Source organism: Cryptomeria japonica, chromosome 1 (assembly GCF_030272615.1).
Source record: "Cryptomeria japonica chromosome 1, Sugi_1.0, whole genome shotgun sequence".
In the NCBI taxonomy this organism is placed as follows: Eukaryota; Viridiplantae; Streptophyta; class Pinopsida; order Cupressales; family Cupressaceae; genus Cryptomeria; species Cryptomeria japonica.
The window spans coordinates 339,604,235-339,629,997 of record NC_081405.1 but is presented as its reverse complement, the minus strand read 5'-3'; positions in this window follow the sequence as shown (position 1 = coordinate 339,629,997).

Sequence of the window (25,763 nt, the reverse complement as noted above, 5' to 3'; positions counted from 1 at the left end):
TCAAGCTCAAAAGGAGATAACTTTCCAACCAAAGTATCCCTATTAACAGAAGTGTTAGACATTGTTCTTAGCTCATTAGTTGTAGTAGCCTTCATCTTGTAAGTCGGTGGCAAAGCTCTCAATACTTTAGAAACAATCTCATCTTCGCTCAGAGATCCACCACAACATTGAATTCCCATGATAATTTCATTGGCTCTTTCCATAAAAGCAGTAATTCTTTCATCTTCATCCATTTTTAGATTCTCATATCTCACTGGGTAACAATCAAGTTTAGCAATTTTAATAGTAGGGTTACCTTTATTCAAAGTCTCCAACTTATCCCATATAGATTTTGTAGATGATTTGTCTGATAGTTCCATAACTTGTTGATTAGAAAGGGCACTCAAAAGGGCTTCTCTAGCTCTACAATCATTTTCAATGTTCTTTTCCAAATCTATCAGAGAAGGATTACCAGATGCCGGATCATATGGAGTATAGCCTTTCTCAGTGATCTTCCAAATCTCCTTGCTAAGACATCTCAGATGAGTCTCCATCTGAAGCTTCCATACCCTGTAGTTTTTTCCTTCAAGCCTAGGGTTGTCCTTCCGGTAAGCAATTGAATTTGAATGATTATTATCCATAAGATCTTCCTTAAGCACTTAAGCTTTTGCAGAGAGGACCAAGCTCTGATACCAATTGTTAGGATAACCAGTGGACAACTAAGAGGGGGGATGAATTGGTTATCAACAGATTATGAAACTTTAAGCACACAAAACCTTCTACCAGAATGCATAAACCAAATATCATAATAGTAGATATAACAATTAAGCACAAACATAAATCAAAGAACAATTACCATCCATTCATAACACATAACACCGATATTTGTATGTGGAAAACCCGGTAAAGGGAAAAACCATGGTGGGAAGCCTACCCACAGTCAGATAATACTTTTGCAGTAAGTATGTGATTACAATAAGATGGGCCTGCACATGCAAGAAGGCACACTTCTTAGAGCGCACGTCTCATCACAAAGGAGCCTCACTGACTACAAAATAAATCTAGACTACAATCCAGAAAGATAATAAACTACAAGAATATCATCTCCTATGCCTGAGTACATTTTCAATTAAGCTCAATACCGAAGGCCTAAAACCTCTTACACAAACCCAATTTGATCACCTATGATGGACCAAAACCTTTGCATATGATTACAACTTTATTCACACGCAGATAATCCCATAACCACAATCCCATGATCTACAAAGAGATCTTACATCATATATATACCAACCCGGAACCTAAACAATTAGGTCGGCCACCTGAAAGATAATACAATAAATCCATTACATAATCCCGAAAACCAATGATAAACCAATTCGGCCTGAGACCAAAACAACATAAACCAATCGATAAACCGAACTAGTAACACATCGGGAGCATCCACCAACACATTACATAAACTAGTCCATAACCTGGCAGAATAGGACCGGACCTAAAATAGGCCGCCATAATTCAAATGCAACACCACCAATCAACTGGAACATGAGCACGATAACCATCAGCATCCTGATAACCACCTAAAATCCACACCAACACCACTTATCGGATCCATCAAAATATCTTCAACAAAGCGGTATCGGTAAAACCCTTACCGATAACCAAAAGGATTACTAGAACAAAAGATAACTTCTGGATCATCAAGTCCTGAACCAATTGAATAGGATATGCATCAAGAACACATGAATAACCAATCCAAACTAATTCCACAAACCGGAGCATGTCGGAGATGATCTCCAGATCAATATCATAAACCAACCACTCTACCAGAATCTGGTAGACAACCAAAACAGCTAGTGTTGACATCAATGACAAACATCAATGCAACACACAATCTATTCTACCAAAATGCCAATATTATCATCATCATGTATAAAAGTCACATGTGGAACCAAGGAAAATCGTTGTCGCATCTCATATAAATCTCAAATCAAAGTCAAGTATACAAATGATATCATGTTTGTATATAAGATACATCAAAAAGAATTATCTATATCACAAATGGTACAATCAGGCATGACTGCCTCCACATGCTGATGGTCTCGCAGCACCTATATCACCACCAAATGTCCCTACCCCAAGATCTCTTCCAGGTGAGTCCCATCGTAATGGCCCTGTCACACCCCTACTCTCGGTCCTAGTGTGACTTTGTCCTGATCTAGTGGTAGCCACAGCTACATAGCTCAGTGCTCTCTTCTCTCAAGGAACCAGATCTCCATATAATCACCTATTGTATTCGGCCTCTTTGGATGAGTATTGGATCTCTCTCAAGGTATCTCTGAGTGGAACTCCTGCTACTGCTCTATTAGCTAGTCCAAGGCCTCTGCTTGACCTTGCCGCTCTAATGTAGTATCCCTCTCTATCTGCAGTTGGGAAATTTGTCTATGTTATTGTGCCACTTGTACCTATAACTACTACACAGAAATTTGTAAGGCCCTGATCTGTGCATCCTGCTAATGTGAGGGCACCCAAATCTGAATAGGAACATGGGAAGAGGTACCTATTGCCCCTATCTGTATAACTGGTGGAGGGAGGATCTCTGATCTCCTCCTGTTTACTTCTCTCCTTGTATCTTATCTAGCCCTGTTGGCCCCTACACCACCTGCTCCACCATCCCCACCCTCCTCATCATCATCCTCCCGCCTCTGCCCTCCACAGCCCTATGGTTTGTCCTCATCATCAAAGGCTGGCGCTGGCTCAACTAGATCAAACAACTGTAGCACTGCATGCGATATCCAGAACTGTGAGTACTCTACTGTCATACCACCATCAATAACCCCTACAACATAGTCCCAGGTTCATGCACCCAGGCTCAAATACTTGGTCATATCTACGTCACTCAAGATGGTATGACCCCACTTCGACACATCCTACTGGCGACGGGCGTATAAACAGGCTCCTTGTGGTATACCTTGTTGTCGACCATACTATCGGTATACCCGACTATGTAAGAACCTCTCAATAATGAAAGGTGTCTAACCAATCAAATATCGTGATGCAAAAGTATAGGGCATCTCTCGTACGTCCTCAGGTTGGGCCTCACAATCTAGATACGACCTCCAGATGATCGTATGCAAGTCATCTAATACTCAACTCCAATACTCTAGCTTGCTCAGCTTACGTTGGACAACAACACCTATTTAACCATATGCATAAGGGTGGATGACCGATCAGTCTTTGTTTTCTAGCGGTCGAGTAACCGCTATGAGCTCCCAAGCCCACACCTATAGCAATGTCACCCCTGCTGATAAACTTGTGTATCCTCAATACACAACCCGATGAAGCTCTCTATATAGATGAGCTAGCATGCATGACCCTAGAAAAGTCTCTTTCCCTCTGTCACCATGTCCTCCAGAACTAACCCCCATCCCACTACCAGTCCCTTCGACATACGATCGGATCTTAACAATCCTCCAATGAAACCAATGAGGATGGAAGGCAATGGTGCATAACCATCAGCTATCTCTTGCCAAGCAATCTCATACCCACTAATGTGCTCATCATGGAACACTCATCATAGAGCCTCAGTGTTTCCCTCCTCAGTATGCTCATACGATAGAAAATATCTGACAACAGGTATCCACAAAATACTATGCATGTCCTTAGGCATCACCGTCATCTCCCCCGTCACCATATGGAAGGTGTTGGTGTCGATATGTTGCCGCTCCACCAACACTATCAATAGACCTCGATTAATCGTATACCGGGGTATGTCAAGAAGAGAGGATAATCCACACCTCTCGATGATATCTCTATCAGCTTGTGACACCTAAGGAATCAGTCTCCATGTCTTCAGGAATTGTTCCCAAGACTGAAGGACACCTAACCTCTCCTACATATTGAAACCATATCAAGTCACATCATATTAGCCATCAATCATAAATCAAATCTAATCTATCGATTTTAGCCAATCAATCAACAACATATCCAGCATCTCAATCACATCAAAGTGATAAAACAACACAATATCATAATCCAACAATCAAATCTCACTCCAATACCATATCGAAATAAAAAAGTACCATATCAAGATCCAATAGACCCATATCAAAAATTGATCAAAATTTAATCAAAAATTAATTAAAAAGCAATCATTAATCAAATCAAATCTATCAATCAAGATCATCTTGATCACATCAAAGAAATCAAAGCACATGATATCACCATCAAATAATCACTCCTCTAGATTAGACCCATAATGACAAAGAAAACTATATCTGAACCATATTGAGCTCAAATCCATATCAAGATCAAAGTGAACCATATCAAAACCCATCTCGAAAATCAAACTATCAAGCAATACATATCGTGACCCATATCAAGCAATCAAATTAAATGATCCACATCGAGACCCATATCAAGCAATCAGATTAAATGACCCATATTGAGACCCATATCAAGACCCATATAGAGCTCCATATCAAGAAATCAGATCAATCAAACCCATATCAACACCAATCAAATCAACTTGAATCATATCAAAGATAAAAACTCAACCAAACAACACAAATTTCCCATCTTAACGCTAAGACGCGCTAAAACACACCTCAAATGCGCTAGGCTACCCCTCATGCACCAGCAAATTCATCAAATGCACTAAAATTTAGTGCTAAAGTGCTAAAAAAAACAAATGCGCTAATATACCAAGCAAATGTGTTAACCTACCATGCATATACGCTAGAATATTCCTACGTGCTAACTTATTAGGCATAAGTGCTAAACTATCATGCATATGCGCTAAATTGATGCCCTCCCTAACCTATGCACTAAAATCTATTGTGTATGCGCTAAAAAATGCAACCTATGTGCTAAGCGGTAAATCCAAACTAACAAATGAAAAACGTGATAAAAATTAACAAAAATCGTATGAACAGGCATGGACTTTGAACACTTGTCAGTGGTCCATATGTGGCAGGTCGTTGATACCGCCTAACACGCTCGAATCAGTGAGTCTAGTATGGGATCGACATCTTCTCATCAAAACTCAAATTCACCAATCGCAAGAAGACAAGTGTGCAGATGAATCTTATTTTTCACTTTTTACCTTTTTTAGGAGGTAAAAAGGAGGGTTAATAAGTGGGAATGTAGTTTTTTTCCACTTTTTTATAATTATTAACCTAACCAACATCACATTTTTTTCGGGAAATGAATCCATTTGCGAATTTTTAACAATTTCAACTTTTCAATAAAATCAAAAACTTGAAAATTTTTAAAAATTCTCAAAGAATCAACACAATCTCGATTCATCTCCCGAGGGGGCATCATCGCATTATCATCACATCAAATCAGCTTCTGGGGCAAAAATCAATTTTTTTATCAATATTAGACTATTTTCCTTTAAACTAACGTGCGCACACGCATCACTTCAAAGAGGGGCAAAATGTAGACATATAAATTTGACCATTTGATTAAATAAATATTTAATATTTATTTAATCCATTAAATCAATTCCTCTTTTAATTAAATTATATTTAATTAATTTTTCCCCCACATTCTTCTATTGATTAAATAAATTATTCAATTTAATCCAATTGACCACATTCTAAGCTTTAATTAAATAAATCATTTTTATTTAATTAAATCCTCATTTCATATTTAATTAAATTTTCATTTAATTAAAATCTTTATCCTATTTAAATAAATCAAATTTATTTAAAAATCCTCCCAATGCAAGTTGTAACCACTTTTTGAAATAAATCATTTTATTTCAAAATTAAATCCTAAAATATCCTCCCACTTGCATCTTCCTAACAAATCCACTTGCATATCTAATCCCCCTTCTAGATTCTTCTAAACCATCTTAATTAGCCTAATTACCTCTTAAACATTTGCACATTCCTTAAGAGAGGGTCACATCTCAAAAATCCCCAAAGACTCCATACACCATTAAAGGCTTTATTTCTTCAAAAAGCTAACCTCCAAAGTCTTTGATAACCATTAATGGTTAACTCAAACTTAACCCTTGGTTAGAGACTTTCTCTCTAACTTAACCCTTCTCTAACCCATGGGTCTCCTCAAACATTCATTGCTTTGACCATGGTTATCCATTAACCCTTGCACAAGAATTTATACTTTGGACAAAGGGATTATCCAATAACTCAACCCTAACCTTACCCCCTAGGGTGACCACCGTGTCTTCTCGGGCATTTAATGCCTCTTCTCTCTCCTCTCAAGCCATCTCATGTAGACAATTGTCACCATTTCATTGGTGAAAACTGTAAACATGGATTGAAGATCATTCAATTCTAGCCCTTGTTAAGATTACTGAATATTAACCATCCAATTGCCCATTTCTTCTATAAATAGACCTCATTTCTCTCATTATTCATATCCAAGTTTCATGCATCCAAATTATAATCTTCTTTCATCAAGCATTTGTCTCTCTTTGATAATTAGCATTTTAATCATTTAGGAGCATATTAACATAGCATTTTTAATCATGAATCATGTTAGCATAGTTTGTTAGTTTGATTATCATATTATTATCTTCATCATAGCATAACTAATCATATTTGAGTAAACTTATCATATCATATAGATCTTAGGTGCATCTTGCATATAGATCATTTTCATCCATTATCACTCATTCTTGGAGTTGTCATTCCAAAAGTCAATTGCTCAATGATCTGAGAGCAACCATTGACTTGAGGAATCCTATGAGATAGAGAACAATGAGACACACCTTAGAAGATTAGCTTATTTAACTAGGTTAAGTTTAGTTAGTCTTTATATCCAGAAGTCTCATTGGTATGTTAGTTTCTAGTTTTCAAATTGATTGATTGATTAAACTAAAACCTCGCATACAGTAGTGTGTCGAGTTGAAAGCTTTGATCAAGCTAAGACCCCAGCCCTCAAAAATATATATAATTCTTATATCTACAATATTAAATTAAATTAATTAACAGTATTCAAATGATAGTGTGTCGAGTAGAAAGCTCCGATCAAGCTAAGACCCCAGCCCTCAAAAATATATATAATTCTTATATCTACAATATAAAGTTAAATTAATTAACAATATTCAAATGAACACGGTCCTCATATTTATTCGATAGAAATTTTCATTTTTCATAATCTTATATAATAAGAAAATAACAAAAAGTCTATTCACTTGTTTATATTCAGTGTACTTAAATATCATCAAGTTCAATGATCCAATGATCAAATAGTCTATATCAATTATATCAACCATAATTTTTTTTTTTCATAATCTTATATAATTAAAAAATAACAAAAAGCTTATTCACTTGTTTATATTCACCCTACTTAAATATCATCGATCCAATGATCAAAAAGTCTATAACAATTATATATCATCCATATCAAACTGTGTTTATCCTATTTATATTAACCTGCAAAATCAACCTTAAAAGTATTAGAACTGAATTAAGTTTGAAATAATGTCTACTGTTAGATCATTTTATCTATAAGTGCATATAACAATAACAAACAATACATCCAGAATACGCATCCTTCACTTGTAACCCATTTTACATTATAATACATGTGCTCTACAAATTGGACAGGTGGGGTGACAGAGAAGCCATTTAGCAATACATGAAGCATGGAAGCAGTGACTACACACAGGGAGCACAGAAACTACCTCCACCCACTTGATAGAACCTCTGCAAATTGGACAAATGTCATCCCTTGTTGATTTCACTACTCTCCCATGCTTGCCTTTCTCCACACACCACCCTTTGATAACTATACACAACCCCACAACACTAATCACACTATTACAGCAATGCATCACATATACCAAGAGGCTATGTAAATCAGATCCCACTGCTGAATCACAAACTAAAAAGCCCAATATTACATAGAGTATATACAACTGTAAGAGCTTTGCCCCTCTATTCATGGCGACCAGATGAGCAACTTCTTTTTCATTGAAAATAAAGACTGCTAAAAACTTTCAATCAAAACTGCTACTCTTTTAAGACTTTCAGACTGCCTGTTATAGCAAATGAGTGCTTGGAGGGTATTGCCCAATTTATAGAAAGACAATGTATAAACGTGTGGGTTGAGTGTGGGGGTAAAGCAGAGAGCATGCAGTGTGCACATGGTGGCATACACATTACAAACCGTAGCACGGACGTAGCACAAGGGGCCACACAAGATACACATGGAGACTTGTGAATTTTTAATATAAAATCATGTAAGACATGACAGCAGCTTCATTGAAAGCTATTGAGAAATCCCAATCACTACTAATGCACAATGGTCACACCTACACGTTTGCAAGAGACGACTTGATGTGAGTTAATATTATTATTAATATGGGGTGTTTTTTGAGTTGGATCATTGCTTTTTTAACTTGCACATAAGAGAGCATGATAGCATATACACAATTGTTGTTTTAGTATTTAGGTTGATAGCATATACACAATTGTTGTTTTAGTATTTAGGTTGAACAAACATAGATAGTCAATTGTAATTTCATCAAGAGGAGGGTAAGGTGAATCATTATGTTGAGGAAACATTTAAGGAGAAGGTTTATTAAAGGAAGGATTGGGCATGGGGCTTCACTGGCTAGGCAATATTATATCCTGTGCATTCATATTGGGGGGTTTAACATCTCAAAAAATGACAACAATATATTGTCTATCTGGTGAAAATGGGGGATTTTTAATTCGGGCTATGTAATGGGAGGGGGTGATAAAAAAGGAGTTTAGGGCAATATTTTTTGAAAATAGGGGGATTCTTTCGTATGCCATTAACGCATGTGATATAACCCAGGTTCATTAAGTGAAGCCCCTATGGAATTGGGTGACTCCTAAACAATTTGAGAATCTTGGATAATGAATAGAATTAGCATAAATGTTCAAATAAATTAATTAGGAATATTGTGGTTTCATATGATTTTCATGATCTAGTTTACATGAGATATATTTTTTCTAAACACATATTCTATCTATGACAAATGAAACTATAATTGACAAGTTAAACTCTATCTAACATCCTTATTGAATTCCACGTGTTTTCAATCCACTTGTTGGATTAAAAGCAAATTAAACTCTAACTAACAACCTTATTCTCTATCCATTTATTAGATTGGAAGCAAATTAAATTCTCACTAACAACCTTATTGAATTCCACAAAGAGTTTATGTCTGCCAATGATAAAAGTCCCCGCCCAACGAGGGTGCATCCCACACATTTGGATGCTTTCAAAACAATTGCTTCAAAAAAAAACTATGTTGATGAAGGTTTGATGATTTTCGTTGACTCCTAAAAACCTTCAATTTTATAGCACTTTATAAATTCATAACATTTTTCTCCATATATAATGATCACAATTTATTTCTCTCTACAAATTAAAACAAAATGGTAGTTATATATTTATTATTCTCAAATGAAAGTTTATATTCTTAAGAGTCTAGTTATTATAAATATAAGAGGGTTAATTTAAAGGATTAATTTTTAAAGATTAATGTTTATTATATGAAAGAAGAAATTATTTATTCTATATTGTTGAATAATTCAAGGTGTCATGATGATTGGTTTGTTCAACAACTTAGACATCTTTGTTTTTTAGCTATACTCAATTGGGTGATTTTGGTTGAGCTGGAGTTTTCTTCGCTAAAGATGGCTATAATTAAAAATGAAGTTTGTCTATTTAATTGTGCCTATTTTTTTAAAATGTAATATATGAGGAAAGAGGTGAGAAAGTGATTCAAAGGCTTCATAATCTAGTGGAAAGCATAAAAATGAACAAATTGTATAATGATAATGATCCACTATTTAATTTTGTTGAGTTGTATGTAGTAGAGAAAATGCCCAAACCCAATTTAATGCGAATTTGAGCTTTTAGCCTGAGGAAGGAAAGAAAACAATCATTAACTCATACAAGTTTCCAATGAATCATTTAAGGCTAGATAGTTTTCTAAATAATATAATCACTAACTTGTGTAGATGTTTAAGGAAATTTAAGGTATGTCTAACAATTTTCATGACTTGGGGAAGTATATCCATCACATAAAGGTTCAAACAAATTTGTACATTCATTGACATTGTAAAATAAGTATACTTATATATTTATATGATACATTTTATATATAATATAGTACAAAGTGGTGGAACTGGATTCACTTGTCTAAACATACAAACTAGGAATCAAACTCATTCACATCAACAATACATTAAAGAATAATCAATTGGCCCAAGTACAAACCCTTAGGAGAATTGGGCAGATGGATTTATAATTATGTCTTTCAATTTTGATATGATTGGATAAGATAAAATGATGAAATGTAAGAGGTAGGTTTAAAGATGTAAATTTGGCAATAATCAACACAGACAATAAGCTATATAGAATAGATATGCAAACTCTAAAAACATACAAATTAGGAATAGGAATCAAAAAGGAACCATGTCTGCAATTTAAGATTCAAAGTGTTAGTCTATGTCAAGAGGCGCCAATGACCTGAAGATGTCGGATATAAATATTGTGAACGAATTTCGGATCAAGATGTCGCACATATTATTTCTCTAAAATTTTGTCGAAAAAGTGTTAGAAACTGTCAACAGTTGCCTTTGTCTAGGGTTTTCTACTTCTTTAAAGTCTGGATCTCCCTTTGTCTTATTCTGCACTTCCTAAATATGCAATCCTTCTCTATCAAAATTGAATCCTACACACAGAAGAGGGAGAAAATGGTCTTGGTTTGTATAGGGGTTTTCCTAATTCAAACCTCGGGTTGGAGTTAACCCTATAACAATGATGATTACAAAACAAAAAAGAGAGCTTACCCTTGCAGGAAAGAGACTAAATCTAAAGTAAAATGTTGAATTGACAAGATTATACCTCAAGCTTAATAATTTTGATGATGCAATGCTCTTTGGATAGGACCCTCGAGTGTTGATGAAATAACCTAACATGAAAAGACAAGATCAATCATGAAAAACCACTTCCATGAATATTGGCAAGTAACTTTTTGCTCCATAATGCTCAGATATGAAGGAATTATCTATAATACTTGCTCTAGGAGTTTATTAGAATGTGGATGGATAGATAGATGAAAATGAATTTGGAAAGATGCTCTTATATAAAGTTCCCAAGGTATTTCATAGATTAGGTAGACCTCCAATAGTCATATTCAAATATTAGGATCATAAATCAACTGGAATGAACCAACACATCAACAAGTTCAAATTTGGGCCCAATTTGGGGGAACTATGGCGTCTAGTTCCCTAGTCCACCAAGTTATGGTGCCTAGTGCCATAGTCCACCTAAAAAGGGGTGGAACAAAGGAATATTTGGTATGCATAGGCTCAAAACACAAAATTTGATCAACATATCAGCATATGATGATAGTTTTGTAGTAGCGCGACCAAAAACATGCTTGTAAAGAGCTATGAGGAAGCAGACTAAGGTAAGGGCCCAAAAAGGAGTGTGAAATTGTAAGGGGTTACAATTTATGACACTATATTTAGCCCCCACTTTAGTAGGAGTATGAACTTACGCTCATTTATCATGGCAAGGTAGGAGAGACAGAGAGAGAGTAGTCGAGAGCAAGATTATCAAATGGTAAGATGTCACTAAGCTTCAAAGAACAAGCGCCTAAGCTTAGGATCTTAATTTACAAACACATACAATGAAGGACACAAAACACAAGGCAAGAAAAATCAAATCCAAACATAAGGACAAAAGAAGGCAAACAAAAAGAAACACAAAATGCGTTGGTACTAAAAACAAAGGCTCCAAGTCAACTAGTTGAAGAGACCTCAATTATCAAAATGTCTCAACCACTAATATCATTCTCAGAATGTTATTGCAAGAGCACAAGTGGTCCTATAGAAAAAGAAAGAGCATACACCAATTGATGATAAAAGAAGCCATGATCCAACAACTACCAAGGTGTGTTATGCTATGGGTTCATCAGAAACCATAAATGCTACTAGCCAACAAGTTGTGTTATGTTGGGTGGTTCATGTTAGAGGCATGGATTATACTAGCTAGAAAGTTGTGTTATGCTAGGTAATCCATGAAAAAGAGGGGAAGGCATGGATTCCACTAGACAAAAAAGTGTGTTATGTTGTGTGATTCATGTGAAATCAAGGAGAGTCAAACAAGGCTAGCAAGGTGTATTATGATAGTTGACTCGCTCTAAAGAAGATTAGAAAGAAAAACCTCTTGTTTGCTAAATAATTTGGAAACTTGATTGAAAAATACTTATTGTATCATGCACCAAACACAAATATTATCAAACAAAACCCTCTATTTTCAAGGCAATCCAAATACTTGATTGCAAAATGGGTGCGACAATGTGCACCAACACAAATATTACCAAAAAAATCCTCTATTTGCAAGGCAATCCAAAAACTCAACTACAAAATGGGTGTTACAGTATGCACCAACACAAACAACAAGAAGGCCTCATATTTCCCCACTCTTTAAGAAGTCAACATACCTCCATGTTGAAATCTTAAGGAAGACAGAGATCCACATCAACGATAAACACCTTCAACACTAAGGGGGTATCCTTTAAGAGAAAATGCATGCATTCCCAAGATAAAAAGAGGATACAACTCTTTGAGAAAGGAAGATATAATTGTAAAAGAGATATCTTGCAAAAAGTGTAAAGGGATCCTTTTCAACAATACATGAAAATCAAAGGGGGAAGAAGAGATCTTTTCCTAAAGATGTCTACCATCAAGAGGAGATCTTTAATAAAGATAAAATCTTCAACTCAAGGGGGGAAGGAGACCAAGGATGCACACCTTCCCTATTGATAGGATAAGGGATTCTTGATGAAGTATTGCACCCTTTCCACACCAATGAGATTCATTTACAAATCACCCTTTCAAGAAAGGAAGAGGTCTTAATCAAGGATACACACCTCCAAGTAAGGCTAAAATCCTCATGAAGGAAAAAAAAATGCAAGAAAGAATATGCTTATAAAATATGTAGCTCCACAAAGGAAAAGTGGATCCTTAGGAAAAAGGAAATGATTGAAAACTATTATTTCCCCCAGCATGGAGACAAGAATAACTAGGCTATTATGTAGCTATCCAAGTATGGTTGCACATGAAATTATGCCACCATGAATGACAAAGACGCTCCAAAAATGGTAAGCTACTAATGTCACATAATGAGGATCAGCATGATAGGGTTAAGGAGTGTTAAGGTACTACTCTATTAGAAAGAAACATTCCAATATCATTTGATATAGGAATGGAAGCATTAGCAAGAAGTTTCCAACACAATGCTTAAATGCTCTACAATCATCAATAATGTGACCATACCCACGATGATAAAGACAATATTTTGTGTAATCTCTTGGTTAAGCTAAATGCTTATTTATTTTGGGAGGAAAGGTGATTTGACCATCATTTAGAATTTTTCAAAAAGACTTTTTCTACTATAGAAAGATCCAAATCGGCACAGTGAATCAATGCCTTTTTTTAGACCAAGTAAAAGTCGAACCATGAAGATCTAAATCCGCCAAAGTAATATGTTCATAAATAAAGTCCACTGAGTCAAATATGTTGTCCATGCAAACGTGTGAACCACCATGTTTCTCTTCATCCTTAAGAGGGGTGTTAAAATCTCCCATGACCAACCATGTATCATTTTGAAAGTGAGCTTTAAAAGTAATTAGGTTCTTCCAGCTCTCTATTTCTTTCCACCTTGTTGTTAGGAGCATAGATATTAGAAACAATCCAAGATGAGTCATCTCTAAGGTGAATAACTTTAGTAGCAATATGATTAGAATCTTCAAGCAAATCCACACCCTTAACAATCCTCAAATTCCAAAATGTAGCAATGCCTCCTGAAGCACCATCCACACTAATACAATGGAGACCACAATCTTTGAAAAAATAATTATTAATCTTATCCAACTTATCACTATGCATCTTAGTTTCTTCAATAAGTAAAAGATCAGGTTTATGATCCCTTATCAAGTTTGATAAATGATCATGCTTATGAGGGCTTTTTAACCCTCGAATCTTTTAGGATATGATCTTCATAATATTTATCTAAGTGTTATCTTAGAGAACATAACAAACAAAGTCTTACGAGTCCCTCCAACAATATCCAACTTACTCTCTTTCCCCTTGCTCTATTAGGAAGAGAGCTTGCCATTTCCTCTAAATTCTAAGCCACAATTTATCTTCTATCTATTTCTCATAGTTACTCCCTAAGAAGCAATAGGAGAAATAGGTTTTCTTCTATTTCTATTTTTCATCATTACAAAAGGTGCTTCCTCGAGATCAACATTGGAAGAAACCTTAGAGAAATCATACTTCTTTGAAATCTACAGAAAAAATATCTCTAGAGAAGTATTCCCCTAAGCATCAACCTCTTGCTAAGCTATCAACCTATTATGCACTTCCTTAACTGTTGACTAAATTCTTGTCAGCCTTAGCCAAATTTATTACCCATCTAAGATCAATATTCATTGGCTAAAACATTGTTATAAACCTCCTAAATGAGCCCTAAAACCCTAAACCTTAAGGCATTTTTTCCTTCTATCCTTTTTGGGCTCTAAAATTCTATTTTTTATGTTGACTGGCTCGAGCGATCAAAATCACTTAAGGAGCATTGGTTGAAGGGTCCTCAAAACATCCCAAGGTCGATTCCCCTTTTACTTCACTCGTCAGGGCGGGTTCAAATGTCTTTCGCCATTTCACGGAGCGAGGGACTTATTATTTTGTTACTCTCGTGAAATGGTGAAAGGGCTAAGTGTTTCGATATTTCACAAGAGTTTCTAGGAATATTCCCCCCTTCCTCGCAAAATAGAAAAAAGGGGATTCTTAAGGGCTCCCCACTACCCTGCATGGTTTTCAGCAATATGGTTTTATCTTGCAGGCTAGTGGGGACATAACTTAAAGGCTTCTCTATTTCCCCAAGAGGAAAGCCCATAGCGGGGGCCCTTCAGCGAAATAGCAATAAAGGAGCTCAAGAAGAGCCCAGTCACGAGAGGTTTTTGTTGTTTCGCAATGATGAAATACAAGGGGATTCTCAGGCCTGCGAAATGGCGAAAGGTTTTTTTTTTTTCGCAGGGTCAAAATGTGAAGACTTTTCACCCCCCCCCCCCCCCCCACCCCCTGAAGCAAAGATAAGGAAAGTGAACCCCATCTGATACATGGCACTTTTTGCACCGTCAGATCTTCATAAAAGCCCGTTCAGACGATGATGTTTTAAAACTCAATTGAGCCCTTTAGAGGTCTATGTGGCACCATCTTGCGCGAACTCTAGGATCCAAAGGCCAAAATTCAAATTTGTAGGGCGGGTGAGAATTTAAATCTTCTACTCAAGGTAGTTGTCAACCAAGTGGTCGAATCCATTTTTTGGCTCAGTCGGTGCCCCCAATCCAATTGGATTTCAATTCAACTGTTGTGATTATTTGCCTTAATTCTAGAAGTGACCCTGAGGACAATTTTGGATGCCACCTATGGCTCTTTAATGCAGAATGAGAACTTTTTGGCTCTATAAGTTGTACTCAAAAACATCCATGTGTAGAGATTTCTCCTTTCTACAAGGATTTTACTTCTTCCCAGATGAAGAAGATATTTTTCAGAGATATTGTATACACGCCATCATATCAGTCAGCCTGATCTAATCCTTTCTCAAATTTTATAACCTAACCCTAGCTAGTTAGGGTTTCTAACCATGATTCGATTAGATTTATGCCTGAAACATAAAGGCAATTTTGTAGCCCTGTTACAAGGATCTTCTTTTCTTTTCTATCTCATAGTACATGTTTTCTATGATCTGTAAAAAAATTATTTGCCTTGCTTTAATAAAATTAGCCTATCTTGCCTTCCTTCAGTTTGAACAAATTGTGTAATGTGTTTACCTTCTTGTTTGAATGCATTCATATTTATTTTCCTTATCATAGGTGATTGTGTTGATCCCTTTGTAGATGTCATTTGTGAACTGAATCAGTTCCTCTTGTCATTTTGCAAGAATTCCAACCTTCAATCTTTCTTACGGAACTAATTTTGATAGATTTTTGTGCATACCTAAGGTAATTTTATTGATGTTATGTGAAGTTATAGGCAAGAAAGATCAAAGTTCAATCTACGTGCAAACCTTTTCCCTTTCAAGCATTCCTTCTTCCCCTTTTCCTCCTCAAATCAATAGATTAGAATTTATATGTGTTGGGTTAGTCCAACACTTGCATCAGATTGATAAGGAAATTGACCTTCTCCCGAGACTCAGCCTCAACAATGCAAGGTCCCACACTTGGAGGTTATTTCAATGTGTCACAAGGTTGATGAGCTTGACAGTTCATCAAGGGTGCACACTTTTGGGTCAGCATTAACCTCTAATAACTAACAATAAAATGCTCCTAGACTATCTAAAAAGAACAAATATTGTGTTGAGGAAGATTAATATGTCCAAGTTTAGGAATATCAAGATGGGCCACAATTTTAGGATTCTCAACATCTAGAGAACCCCCCTTATTAGCAAATCACTTCTTAAGCTTCAGGTTGGACTCCTTCAAATTAGTGTTCTTTGCACAATTCTCAACAAGAACTTCAGGAGAAGGTATCTTGTTAATCTCATCCTAATTGGACACAATAGAAAATTTGTTGTGCTTATCCTCATGAGAGATATTTTTGTTTCATACCATATGGATCGATTCTTGGTTCTTACTAGGGAACATGTTAGCCCTATAGTAAAAAAAAGAAAGAAAAATTAATGGACTTGAACTAAACAACCTGATTCCAAACCCCAAGCTTAGAATTGATCTTAATGGAAAAAGTAAGGATCATAGAATGCTCCACACTAACATAGATATCAACTATGTAATCTTGTAGGTATCATGAGGGTGTATATAGACATAATTAAAATATTACTACTTCACATGGACCCCTTATCCTAGGTGGTGTGGTTGGACTTATGGATAGTCTAACGAGCTATGTTTAATATTATAGGTACCTTAAGGGTGTCTACATAGATGAAATTAGAGTATTATTTGGAGTATTATTAGTGCTTCATGCAACCTTATCATAATTAATGATACATTTGTTGCAAGTATATGGCATTGGCATGGGCTTAATGAATTGAAAGATCAATGTGTAAATTTTTAGTATGAGTTGATTTCTTATTTGAATAAGGAAGACCCTTCCCTGATTATGCATTATTATTCTCTAGCATGCAAGGATAGTCTATTGGTGCTAGTGATATATAGGACCAAAGTTTAAATGCACCAGAATGTCCATATTACTATAGACTTGCATAGTAATATTGGTGGCTTTCATAGGAATTTAAAGTTCCTATCCTCTACTAATTTGTATCTTAAGGTTGATACAAGGTTGATTAAATCTCTCATGCATGTACATTTTTCATGCCTACAAAAAAATGTTGTCTATGACAAGGCTTGAATACTAATGTTGTTTGTAATGCCCCACCAGAAACCCTAAAGGAAAATAGCACAACTAGGCAACTAAAGGGTGCAATATTTTTTTTTTAAAGATTAAGTACATTAATTATAACAGCTGTAGGTTTAATAACACAGCGGAAGTCTAACACGTGATTTTCTAAGGGTTACCAACGAAGATTAATTCGCAGATTATATTAACACCATGGTTAATCCAATTGTTCATCTAATTAGGAAAATTAAATGCTTAAATAAAAACATCCTCATACATCTAATTTCCATAATGATAGAATCCAGTATTCCAATGCATTTATTTTTCCTTAGATCATTTATACAAAAGATTAAAGCAACTGAATTAACCTACATTCCATTGATATAATATTACAATATCCATAAATACATGGCTTTCAAAAATACCACGGAATACAAAAGTTACAATGCCAAGGTTAAAAAAATGTTTGATACAATGACCACAAGGTCTTAACTGAACAATGATCATGAACATGAGCTGGTACATGAACCACGAACCAAGAACACCAGTGAAGCCTTTCCTTGCATTAAGGTATGAACACAGATATCTGATGGGAAGTGGCACTACCACCCGACCATGTGATCCCAAAGTGGAACCACCCCACCATGTTGGGAGATAGCAGAAGACCCTCAAGCAAGCAAAACAAGACAAGTACAATAGTATAACATGACTCCACAAAACCCATGTGACTCAACTCACAAACACTAGTGACCCTAAGGAGAGAGTGTCATCGCATGGCTTAAGGTGGTTACCCTAGGTAGGCCTCCAGAGGTCCCGGCCCCCATCCTGGGTTATCCTGGTAACCTCTCCCGAACCCCTGGCTCCATCTAAGCATCATGCAGACCCTTCCAATCCCTTCATGAGGACAAGGTGGTTGGTTTGCCATTCCAGGCCTTCTCACCATATCTTGAGCCTATACAAGCACTCAACCATGTGCGAGGCACATTATCTTAATTTAATATTTTAGCTACCCACCCCCTAATTAATTATTTGGTTATCACTTCTTAACTGACTTTCGAGGGGTTATCCTGCCATCCTCTTTGGGTGTGACCCCCGCATCAAAAGCCACTCTCTCTCATAGGACACTAACAGGAAGGGTTTCTCTCTATGAGAACACTATGGCGAAACTGACAGCCATAACTAATCCTGACCAAAAGCAGGTGAAAGGTACACTATCAATAAACCAGGATTGACCATATGGAATAAAATACACATTGGCTCACATCGCCAGGTTTGCTCAACAACCTCTAACCAAGGGGTATAACCATTTACGACAAGATGACAATACAACTAAAATTGCAACGAAATAAAGCTTTGACTACAATTATTATTTACACTGAAATTCTAAAACAAACAATCTTTTCTTTAAACAATCAAGGCATAAATAACTTGCAATTAAAGTTACTTCAGAGAATATGAAAATACAACTACATAATAAAGGAAATTCCATATTGTCATTTGTTCAAACAGCTAAATTTATCACATTAAAATATTTCCCCCTAGTCATATGTTTAAGAATAGTTACCAAATATCCCAATTAAATGGTTTTCATAACATAGATCATATTCCAAATTAAAAATATATATAATAATATAATATAATTACATGAATATATATATTCTTCGAATATACACCATATAGTTATATCATATTTAAAATATACATACTGTAGACACCTAAAAATGGTCAACGCTTGCAGAGTCATACTTTAACATTTGCGCATTGCCTCATCTTAGGTTTTTGCATCGCATTAACATTTTCTCCTATGTCACACACTTGGTCTTTATCATTTGCGAGCATCGAGTCTTTCTTCTGCATTCCTCATTCTTCTCACTGTCCAATTTGGTCTTGTCGATACCAATTTTCAGTCATGATTTTGGTCGATCATTGTTCTCCTTGTCAATCTTGTCATATTGCGATCGATTTGTCATCGATCGTCGTCCTTTTCAATCATGTCAATTTGGTCAATTTGTCATTGATTTTTGTCAACCAATCTCAATCAAATCATTTATCAATCAAATCATTTATCAATTCAAAATCATGATCGAATCGATATCAATTATCTTTTGTCAAGACCTAATTATCGTCTTTGCATTTCTAATTCATCTTCCAAGGTTTTATGATTTATTCATTTAATCTTGTTTGGCATTTTCCCTCTAGGTTAAATAATTTATTTATTTATCCTAAGTCTTCTTGTCACAATTAAATGTTTATTTAATTGGCTAATTAATTCCTCCTATTTTTGTAAATTAATTAATGAATGAGAAATTATTAATTAATTTACCTAATTTGCATCAATTCCTAATTTCCAAGTCATCATTTCTAACCTAATTTTCTAATTTCTCCTAAATTCCTAAATGTCTATTTCTATTTCAAATTCATGTCATAAATCCTTACATAGCAATTTGTCATAAATTGTGATAAATTGTCATAAAATCCTTGCATAGCAATTTGTCATACACATGTCATAATTTTTCTATTCTTGATTTGATTTCCATTCGAATCATTATCATGCTAATTTGATCATTTCTCCAATTTATCTATAAATTGGATGAATTTCTTCACTCAAATCCCTTGATTCTTGACCCCTAATCAGATTATCGAATTTCTAATCACTTTGTCAAATCACGCTTCTAGTATTCTTGTGTCAATGTCAATCTTGCTTTCTCAATTAGGTTTATGCACTTGAAGGTGAGATCTACAACAAAACTATTTGGAGAAGAAAGAAGAACAATGGAGCCGCATGAGGGAGCATTCAAATCATACCTTTGGTTTGCTTAATTTTTAGTTTTGAATGCTTTACTTTTTCATGTCTTTATTGAGTGTGTTAGGATTGATCATTGCAATTTGCTTTTGTGATTGAGCTATTATTGATATTTGCTTTGATGATTTCTGATTTCCTAACATACATTAATTGGTGAACCCGACATGAACACTAACCTTCTAACCTTTTTATGGTGTTTTTGAGTGCTTTCAAGTTGATTTGCAGGCCAAAAAACCCAAAAACAGGGTCGTGCAGGGTTTTTTGGAGACTTCTGCGCCTGTGTCCTGCATCCTGCGCCTGTGTTGAGCATTCTGCGCCTATGTAGAAGACATTTTGCACTTGTGTCCTGCATTCTGCACCTGTGTCATGAGTTCTGTGCCTGTGTAAAGTCCAGAACAAGGGTAAAAATGCAGTGTTTTATTTGAAATTTGTTTAGTTTTTGCATTCTGTTTTCTGTGCTTTGGATTTTGGTACTAATTATCTGTGCAGAATCTTGGCATATGCATGGCAAAGACAATAAATCAAACTACTAACATGGGTTATGCAGAATCGATAGTCAAAGACAACAAATCAAACTCCTAACTTGGGTTTTGCAGGTTGCCTTGGAGAAACAACTAAACTTGGTGTTTGTCTTTAAATGTTTTAGGCACCTAGTGATTTCTAATAGGTTGGAATGAACATGTTTTTGCTTTGATTTTTGAGTGTGACATTGGAGTAGGAGAGTATGCTCTCATCCTTCTTAGGGTGATCAGAAATCCAGATCTTCGATACCATGCTTTTGTCTTTGATTGTGTGTCTCCTTTAGAGGGCCTGCCTTCCCGACCACTTTGCTTTAGCAAGCAAGTGATAATCATGAGAAGGGAATGACCCAAAGTGAGTACGGCTAGAATACCTTGGCATTCTAACTCACTATAAAAAAATACCCGATGAGCAAAAGCTTTGAAGGAAGTGTTACGTGGGAATTGCAGTTACTTGGGAAGTGATGACCCTTGAACTCTTTCTCATATCAACATCTAAGTAGGGCCTCTTGGTCTAAATCATGCTTGTGCGACTACATTTGTTTGGTATCTTGATGGGCTTAATGTCTCAATCACGCTTGCGTGACATCAAGGAGTAACGCTTAACAGAAATCCTTACTAAACACCTTGTTTTTAGAGGCCAAAAACCCTTCTAGTTGCTTGAGAAGGACAAATTCGGATACTTGGAAGAGATACTAAGTTCGCCATGGGGAGATTTCCATGGGGACTGATGCTTGGCTGCCCTGAGAAGTGAGTGTCGTGGAGGGGAGCCCGTGGGGTCAAGCATCTATGTATTCTCCTTGAATCTCATAATGAGTCTACCTCTCAAGTACCTAATGTCTTTGCCTACCATAAGAAATGTGGAAATGAGCATGATTGTCTTGAGTCTAAGTTGCAATATCTTGTATTCTTTGTTTGTCAAAAGTTGAATTGCATCTCATTTCAAAAAACAAGACAAATTGATTCAAAACAAGGTTAAACACAAGAGACATTCATCCAACAAAGGTTCAACAAGGTTTGAAACTCATCTTCAAACATGGTTGTCAAATATTGTTCAAAAATCTTGTCTCAAGAAGCATGTCACTTACATTTAGGTTCATCCTAGGTTACATTTTGCAAAGTTCATTGTCAAGTACCAAGGTTAAGTTTCACCTAGGTCATACTCCTTTGCATATCAATAAGAGTCATCCATTTGCATATGTCCTCTTGCATCAAAGTCATATCATTGTCATACATTTACATTGCTTACCCTAGGTCTCTTCATTAAGCTTGGGTCATTATCATATCATATTAGGGTCATTTGCATAGTAATTGTCCCTTTGCATATAGTGTCAAAACTAGGTTTTGTCATACTTGAGTAATCCAAATCTTTGATAAACCCTAAGTCATTGTTAGGAAGTCTAGACCTTGTCAAACTTTTGTCTTTTTGTCATCAATATCATTTGGTCAAACCTAGCTTAGTATCCAAGCATATAGGGGAGACTTTGTCATTTTGTCCTTTTGTCACTTGGTCCTTTTGTCCTTTGAGGTCTAGACATCGTTTCAGTTTCCTAAGGGTCTCTTTTTAGATTTGCATTTCAAAAAGTTTGTCAAAATCTTGAAAAACAACCAAAAACATAGGTTGCATTCTTGCCATAGATTGCATCCTCATTTATTTAGTTTGCATTTAGTTGCATATCATACATGATCCTTGAAAAAAATCCAAAAATATTGCGTTTGCATAGTGTCATGTCTATTGAAACAAGGTTCCAAGCACCAATGATGCAACAAAGTTTGACATATCAACCGACAATGCAATCACAATTCTATCCAACCCAACAACAAGGCAATATCGATCAAACTCTTTATGATGAAACAAATCTCCAAATACAAAAACTAGAGGAGAAACTAGCTCAAGAAGAGGAGATATTGGAACAAAGAGTGAAAAACATTGTGAAGAATAGATCATAAATGTCCAAAATGTTTTGAAAACTTCCAGGTCGAAATCCAAATATTGAGCCAATTGATGTAAGATCTCTTCTTGAACGATCAGACATACCAGCTCTCCTCTCCCAAATAGAGATGATGAAACAATTTCAAGAAAAGAGACAACATTAGTTTCAACATTATGTGCCTCCACAACAAGAACAAGAAGGTGTTTACTATCAATCAGATTTTCAACCAATACAACCAATGGCTCAACCAATTGTCCAACATATGCAACCAACACAACAAATGGTCCAATTTCAACAATATGTCCAACCAACTATACAATGTCAACAAATGGTTCAACCAATGGTGGAATATCAATGTCAACAACAACAACCAAACATTCAAAAACAAAGGTTGCAGCACACACGAACCCAAGTTTCAAACATGTCCGAACAATTGAACCAAGTCCAATATCAAAACATGACATCAAATCAAAAACAAGTTCAAATTCCAGATCCAATCATGTCAAAACCTCGAAAGAAAGGTGGCTTTATTGCAATGCTCTTAAGGAAACTACCAAGTGAGTTCTTTGAGGAAGATCAAGATAATACACTTATGTCTAGCAATGCCTCATCTCCCCACAAACAAATTGACTCTCCAGTGGCATCTATCCCTACACCTTTAGAAATTTCACAAGAACCTTCTATATTGTCCTCATCAAACAATACACCCAAGGATGCAATTACCCAAGAGCTATCCATAATTGATTGCCACGATAATCGAATTCATGATGCACATCCTTGTCATGTTTCAGAAATACAAGACCCAATGCCACCATGCACTTTATTGCCATTACCTATTTTAGAGGACCCCATTCAAAGTCCCTCTTCCTCATGTTCAAGCATTGATTCCTTGTCAGAACCCATCACAAATGTTCAAAGTGCATTTCCTTCATGCCAAAATATTGAGCCCTTGCCAGAATCCTCCATGCATATCCAAAATCCAACCTCATGTCAAGAGGATAATTTAAAGCATAAAGAAATGTGTGTTAAAATAGGTCAAGATCAAGATCCTGAAACCTTATCATCCCATCCAATTTTTGACCAGGACTCCATGTTCCCAGACACTCACGATGATTCCCCTATTCTTGTCCATCCTATCCAAAGTCCTATTGACACTCCATTCCCCGAGCAAGATCAAGATATCCCAGTCCATCCAATCCCAAATGATCCCCTTCCATTCCAAGAACACAATATCCTTTCAAATCCCATTGACATTCCACTTCCTAAGAAAGATCAAGATATCCCTTCCATCCTTTTCGATGATCCCATTGAAAGTCCAGAGCAAAGCACCTTTAAAGAGGATTCCAATGATCTTCCTCCTTGTCAAGATCAAATTATTCCTTCAGATCCTCCACAAGATCCTTTTGTTCCTCCATCTCCTTGTCCTAATGCTCCATATACACTCCAAGGTCTCATTTCTTTTGATGATCCCATTATTTCTCCCATTCCATCTCTTGAAGAGCCCGTCATTGAACCATGCCCACTACACAATCCTAGTCCCCAACATGATCCTGATAACCCTCATGATTCTAATGTGTCAGTGCAAGATGTTCATGAACCCTCGACATGCATACTGGGTTCTTCCACTTTGGTGCAATCTGATCCACTTCAAGATCTCATTATTTCTCTCATATCATATCCACCTCATAATGGACTCGCGTCTTCTTCTCAAAGCAAAGAGTATCTTACAAGTCAAGATATTCATAAAGGCAAAGGAGTAGACCTTCACAAGCAAGAACCCCTCCATATCAAAGAAGATCTTAAGGGTCATGTCTACACAACTCACTCTCAAGATGTTGGTATCCCTCCATCAAAATCAAAACATACACCTTCCCCATCATACCTTCCATCCATTCTAGGTCCCTATATCCCTCCATCTCCTATGCAACATCAGCAAAGGCACACATCTTGGAGAACCTTCCATCCATCCCACAGGCCTCCATATCATTCCCATCCACGCCGACATTCATTCCCTCTTCCAAGCAATTTGGATGCCAAGTATAAATGTCATAAGTCTAAAAATCCACATGTATTCAAGGATCAACATGTCCAATATAATCGACATATCAAAGCAAAGAACAATATGATCTATAAGGAAAAAGAAAAATCCAAAAGGTCACAAAGGCCCACTGAGCAAAATAAAGCAAAGTCAAAATGTATATGGGTTCCTAAATCCCTTGTGCAAGCAATGCACTCCAAGGAACCACAAAAGCATGAAAAATCAAAAACCATGTGGATCCCCAAGAGACTCCTTGAAGCACAAAAAGAACAACCCAGATTGGCATCTAAAATTGTTGTTCCTCCATCCAAATATTCCAAGTCTATTTCTCCACCACCTTCTTCATCCATTTTGGGCCCTTATGTCCCAAAATCCATAGCCTTTCCTTCCTCAAAATCTCATTATCCAAAATACATTTGTCCTCCATCAATCCATCACCCCTCAAGGTGTGTGCCAATGTCGATCTTGCCTTCATTTCCATCCGCTCAAGCCCAATTCTTCCAATACCCTACCCATTATCCAATGCATATTTTCCATCCTTCCATCCCTTGGATCCAATCCTTTGCATAAATCCTTGCCTTAGTTTCATCTCATTTTCCTTGTCCTTATCCTACCAATGTCTTTGAGCATACTTTTAAAGGTCATGGTCCATTTTTTTTTTTCAAGGCTACTATCCAAACAAAAAAGACACTTGAGTCCTTCTTCCATCCCCTATCATGTGTCCATCTTCTATTGAAAAAGTCAAAATACAAAAAAATCAAAAAAGTAAAAAAAAAAAAGTGAAAAAAAAAAAGACAAAAGAAAAAAATAAAGAAAAAATAATTCGTCCACTGGTGAAAACTTGGCAAACAGGTGCCTTGGGCAAGTACCGTGATGAAAACCTGGCAAATAGGCATCATGCGTAATCTATGAACTTCTTGCACACCACACTTGGGGGTAGGTTTCCTCCTTCATATCCTATTGCCCTTCCTTATCCTATCATACCATGTCATACTCCTTCATGTCCTATTACCCTTCCTTGTCCTATTGTCCCTCATGTCCAATTTCCCTTTCCACCTTTGATCTTGACAAGGCTGAGGATCATCATGAGCATCATGCATCTTGTTT